The 6,397-nt window shown below is 35.8% G+C and overlaps 1 non-coding gene across 1 annotated transcript; it reads right to left on the minus strand.

The window, feature by feature from the left end:
* Positions 1–3,539: 3,539 nt before the first annotated feature.
* On the minus strand, positions 3,540–3,612 carry Trnak-cuu (transfer RNA lysine (anticodon CUU)). The gene has a single exon. It is a non-coding gene; the product is annotated as a tRNA-Lys (tRNA).
* Between the last annotated feature and the right edge of the window lie 2,785 nt (positions 3,613–6,397).

Genomic DNA, 6,397 nt, shown 5'->3' on the forward strand with positions numbered 1-6,397 from the left:
CCAATTGGGTCCCACATCAAACCCGGGGTCGCGGCAAACCTCGAAGGCGTTGGCGGGATGACCTCGACGCCTTTGACAGGAACTGGTGGGAGACGGGTCAAAACCGGGATACGTGGAAAGGGGGGAGGGAGGCCTTTGCCCAGCAGTGGGACACTCTAGGCTCATATAAATAAAATAAATAAATAAATAAATAAATACAAAAGTAGGTACCTATGAATGAAATGTTACCTAGAAATTTGCAGTGCCAGTTACCAATATTACAGCGAACTGTTCCGAAATTAATATTTCGCCGACGTTATTTAAACGCGCGCCGGCAACTCGAGTGTGTAACTTAATTTGTGAACTGTACACATTACTAGCGTTGCGAACTACTAAGGCAGAAGAGATAACGAGAGGGAAACTATGTATGAAATGGTTCTAGCCCTATATATATGTAGTGTTACTTCTGCGAAAATGGAGCTGGATAGGACATATTTTACGAAGGCCAAACAACCACCTATCCAAGCAAGGGCTGATTTGGATAATTCCCGGAAAAAGAGGGAAAGGTCGCCCACGTACAACCTGGAGGCGCACAGTCGAAAAGGAGGCTGCGCTGGACCGCGAAAAATTTAAATCCCCACTGAGCCTGATGAGGGATAACAGGATATCATCATCATCATATATGTACCTAGTGTTGAATTCTACAAAAATCAAATGTATTTTTATTAGTTTTATTACCTAATGTGATTTTTTTTTACTTTGATACTGGCTTTTGTTTTAAACTGATATTCATTTTATTCTGTGTAATAATTGTTACTCGTGATTGAATTACATAAATAACTACACGCAACTGTATTATTCCGGTACTTCCATAGTTGACTAACGTTTAGGTTTGCTACGATAAGTAGGCAGTTGGAAAAGCGGTGGTAGCCGACTATTGGACTAAAAGTAGTTCATACAATATCCCCCTTATTAAAAAAAAAAAAAAAGAAAAAAAAACGGACCAAAAAAAACGACGGATAAAAATTTTACGGACCTGATTTAGTTAAATTATGTTTTATCCCTTTCTTACAAATGACAGCTAAATAAAAACGATTCATAGCTAATTCAGGCCAGTAACGTGTTTATGAATAACGCCAAAAATCTTTACTTACCTAACAAACGAGTTGCATGCAGTCAAGGCTTATAATAACTTTTTAGCAACCGCCTTTGTTAACTGAATACACACACACTTATAACAAACACAACATACGATAAAATCCATCAAGCCATGTAATCCCTAAGATGCTGAAAGTCTAACAAAAGTAACCTAATTACTTTACATTGTGTATACGTGAATATTGCACGCCACTAGTTACGAACAATATCATAGAGAAAAATACATAGAGTGCTCGCTCCATACATCATTTTTAGTACCAAAAAGACTATTATTTTCGTAGTCGACATCTAGCATCGAGTAGCGGAATTATCAGTACTGCTACTTGACAATAGATGTTGCAACGACCGAAAAGGCTAATGCTCAACAATTTTCAGCTAATATTATAACCGGATTTACCGAAACTCTCTTTTGAACTCCTTCTGCTTTTAACATTATTTGTAAATTGTTGTTCAATACAATTTTCGTGATTCGCAACACTAGAGAATTCTATTATCAAGTAGCGGTAGGTACTGATAATTCCGCTACTCGATGCTAGATGTCGACAGCGAAAACTAATGTATGGAGTGAGCACTCTATTGTTACTATATTTCTCTATGACAATACCTAGGTATTCACTAAATGAACGCCAAAGTTGGACATAAATACGTCCGAACTTTCTAATTAACAACCTAAATAACACACCATAGTAAATATTATTCTATTAATTAAAACAATGAATACATCACAATGTTGAAAACTCACTACCTGTTTACTTCAAAACTACTTGTGAATAAATTACAAGATATGCTTGTTAATATTGAAACAGCCGACGGCGCGCTGCAAACTTCCGTACCATGTTTTCCTGATTATACAATCTTATAAATAGTGGTGGTACATATAACTAAGTGACTTAGTAACGCACCAGCCGTATGAACATTCTTAAGGCATACAAATAATTTGAATAAACTTACCGTTGTAAAGTAAATAGAACGTGAACTTTGCTGTACAGGGAGCAGTAGAGAGAGCTCGTTTGTCGACTTATTCAAATTGAAATTGTTTAAGCCTGCTTCCGGTATCTTCTTAAGTCCTGTTGATATGTATTTTGCGTGGATGTTTTTGGTTTACAAAAGTAAGACTTGCAGCTTTTTTAAGGCTGGGAGCTCTGTGTAGAATAGGCCTGATGACAGTAACAAAGAATCATGGAAATAATGGTTTCAAAAAACATATATGTTAACACGATTTAAAAAAATGGCCCAATCTCAGTATAAACATTAGGATTCTTAATATATTCAATAAAATAAAAGTGCAAAATTCTCCAATCGGCCATTTTTATTGAAACGCCAATCAGAAGCGAGCTAAGGATTGACGTCATCAATCCATGACATATTTCTTAGAGCAACATAGACAACCTCATTGACCGTAATCCATATACGTCCTCACCAAAGAGTTTGGAGGTTCAAAAAAAATATTATTTCGCCACTAAACATTTATTACGTCCAAAAAACATTATTACACGATATAAAGTAAATATCTATTTGTTATTATCTAAATAAAATGCTGAATTATACGATATTTCACCAACAAACTTTTTTAATTATTTGGCTCAATGGAACTATCATTGCCATGTTGGCTGTCGTAACTAGAAAAAATTAAAAAGTAAAACCGGCTGTAATGAACAAGTAAATTCATGGGATTGTGGACCGTCCGTCGTAGCGCTAAGGTTGACATTCTTTTGTATCACTATATTGTACTACAGTTGGCCGTAACTGGTGATCAATTTACGCCGCTTTCTTAACAGTCACTATGGCTCAGCGGTAGGCGCTCAGACTAGTGAACGGAAGGTCTGAGGTTCGATCCTCGCCGTGGATGAACTTTTTCATAGTTTTAGTTGTTTATTTTTAAAGGACAAGTTTCTTTGTTTAGTTGGCATTTGAATTCATAACCGACAGAATTGAAATAGAATTCAAACACGAAACACGTATCCTCCACTGGTGCAGTGATTAAGATTTCCGAAATAGCTTACCGAAATTTATGGTCATAAATCTGGATATCCCACTAGTGAGAGTGATTATCTTTTGGAAATTAAGTGCCATAATATTCCACAAAAGGGGTAAGTCATAGTATAAGTCTTGTAAAAATCAAATATCAAGTATAACATCGATTAGTTTTGCAGTTAGAATAAATTTAATTGTATTCGTTTTAGCGTAACGTAATGCCCTTTTCGATGGACGCACAACAGAGTGCGCATAGACTGAGCTAGTCAGAAAGGCAGCGGGTAGGCAGAGAAACCCTGTCGGACACCGGGCAAAATCTCTCCTGGCGCCCACATAGTTTTAAGTCTAGGTTTAGTTAGTTAATAAACACTTAGTCTGTATTTATAGTCTACATTATTTTAACTCCCTCGACAACACATAACAAATGGCGCCCAACGTGGGGCCCGAACCCACGACCCTGAGATTAAGAGTCTCATGCTCTACCGACTGAGCTAGCCGGGCCCCGGGCTGGTGATTTTCACTCAAAATTTACATGTATCTAAATAATTCATCTTAAATTGCAACCGTGTGAGAGTTTTTGTATAAAATGAGTTATTGTGATACATTTTTGTAATGTATTTATCATCCCTAATCGTAATATATGGTGCTGAATTAACAATATCATTCGGATTCAAGGGAAATTCGTAACTGTAAGTATGTAAACAATGTCTACCACCCTATTACCAACTAATTTCTGACGTCACAAATGGCGTGCGAGGCCTTTTCGCGCGAGGTTTAAACTAGCTATAATAAAATGCAATTATTTATGTTAATTCTTATGAGTATAGCTGAAGCTGTGTTTTTCGGAACCAATACAAGGGTACCGACAATATTAAAAGGGATTTCAAAATTCATTCATTTCAGGCCTATTGACATTTGTATACAGTTTACATTTAGTTTTAATTTTAGCTTATATTGTTTTTGGTTCTGCTATTATTAAAGTATTTATTTCATTTAAATATGTATAAGTACGTTTATTTTACCTTTTGATTGACACATTTATAACTTTAAGATGTAAATCTATCTCGATCTCTTTATTCATCGAAACTAACTTGACTGCACGAATCAACCTATCCACCCTCACTAATGTTAGTAATTTTCCGTTATTTTCAACTGGAATTTCATTCGTAACCGAACCCTCTCGGCGGCCATCCCCAATTACACTTGAGGAAATTCGCGGGAATTAACCACAATGTACAGTCAGCGCGCGTCGTTACTTAGCAGATACGGCGAAAGCTTCCCTTAATTTTCTGTACATTTAGCTACGGAATTGTGAATTTCCTTTTTTAAAAGTCAGTTTTTGTGACTAGACCATATTTATTTTAAAGGTTGACTATCGGCTCGATTCGAACTTTGAGATACCTACGTCAAATATTACGGCTAGATAGGATCTAGATTAGCTAAATGTCAGTGTCAAATATGACGTTTCTTCAAACAAAAACGTCACTTTTGACACTGACGGCGCGATTTGGGAAATGAATTAGAGATTCACTAGATATGAAATAGTAAAGATATGTGACGTTCCACGGCAAAAGGTACTTTATGGCGGCTGGCGCTTACGCTATTATTAACGCCGCTCCAATATTCAGCCGGGAAAATGGTATCTTTTGTCGTGGAGCGTCACATATTTTTTCTATTTCATATCTAGTGAATCTCTAAATCATTTCCCGAATCGCGCCGTCACATATCTAATCTATATCGTATCTAGACTTAATATTTTGACGTATCTTAAAGTTCGAATCGGGCAGTATATATATACCTTTCGCTAAAAAAGCAAAAGCACATGAGACTTTTTAATTAGTTTTGAATTAAAAACTAGTTCAACTCACTTCTTCGGTAAGAACTAAAAGTTTTCGCCTGACTAAAGCTTGCATTCGAATTCAGACTGCACCAGCAACCGTAAGAAAAAAAATACAATTAGGTAGGTAAGTTACAATAGGTATGAGACACGACTGTCACTGTCAAGTGGCTATGTAGCTCAAGCGCCTTATAAAGTCGAGTACATATACATATGCAAATTCTGTTAAAATGCAGATCTAATAAAAACATATTTCAATAATATCAATCCATGTTCATACTAATCTAAGCCATGACAAGCGATGAAAGTATAGTGTATAGGGTTTGGATCTATGTAAGTCGGTCTGTATAAAATTGTCCCAAAATATTTATTCTAAGTGACATTAGCTAAACCGATTCATTTATCTCAACCAATATTTTTACCAGCTTAACAATCCTTGTAAGTGATTTACCTGCGGTCTCGCACTATTTGATGTGTTTAGATTTGTTTGAATTGAGCGTAACGAGCATGCATTCACCTAAATCTGAGCGCAGTCAGAGGACGTCCGGAACTTCCACTAAGGTAAACTCCGCCTTAATTGACAGTTAGGTAACGCAAACAATAACAAACCAGTTACGGTAACTTGCGGCCCGATTCGAATTTTAAGATACGACAATTAATAGATCTAGAAGCGATATGGATTAGATATGTCAGTGTCAGTGTAAAATTTGACGTTTCTTCAAACAAAAACGTCACTTTAAGTTCGAATCGGGCAGTTAATATGTCGATTTTGTAGCATTTAAAAAAAAAACAAAATTTATAGACTAGTTAGTACCTAGTAAATTATAATTAAATAAACGAATAAATTATTAAAATCAAGCTCTGATTTCACATATGGTTAAAGGAATGGATGCTTAGTTTTCAGATCGTGAGTATTAATCTAGTCGGTATTTTTTATTTGGATGGCGTTTCCGGTTATACTCTCGTAAGATACCTACTTTGTGTTATAAGTTATACAAGACAATCTTACACTATATTTTATATACTATATTTTTCACTTCTCATGCTCAAAAAGTTGCTCAACCTTTATGTCGTGCGTAGACGACATAAAATCGCATTTTATGCTCTAGAGCATAAAGTAAAATCATCTATTACGACCCTTATTGACTTAGCAATAAGCCCAAGAACAATTTTCTTTAGTCTTGAATAAATACGTTAAAATAACCTAAAATATTTGATATTTTGTATATTTTCTTCGCAATCGAAGTGAAAAGCAGAGTGTACAACAAGGGCATAAATGTCCATTTTTAGCCTCGTCTACCATTTTGGTAAATTGCCTCGGGTAAAAATGGGTCACTTTATGCCCTTGTTGTACAATCTACTATAATAAACGATCCTTACAGTCGAGTTTTCCAGCAAAATAAATGTATGTTTTTAGGATACTGGGTCATTATTTCACATGTCTACGAG

Source organism: Cydia splendana, chromosome 14, assembly GCF_910591565.1.
Source record: "Cydia splendana chromosome 14, ilCydSple1.2, whole genome shotgun sequence".
NCBI classification, from domain to species: domain Eukaryota; kingdom Metazoa; phylum Arthropoda; class Insecta; order Lepidoptera; family Tortricidae; genus Cydia; species Cydia splendana.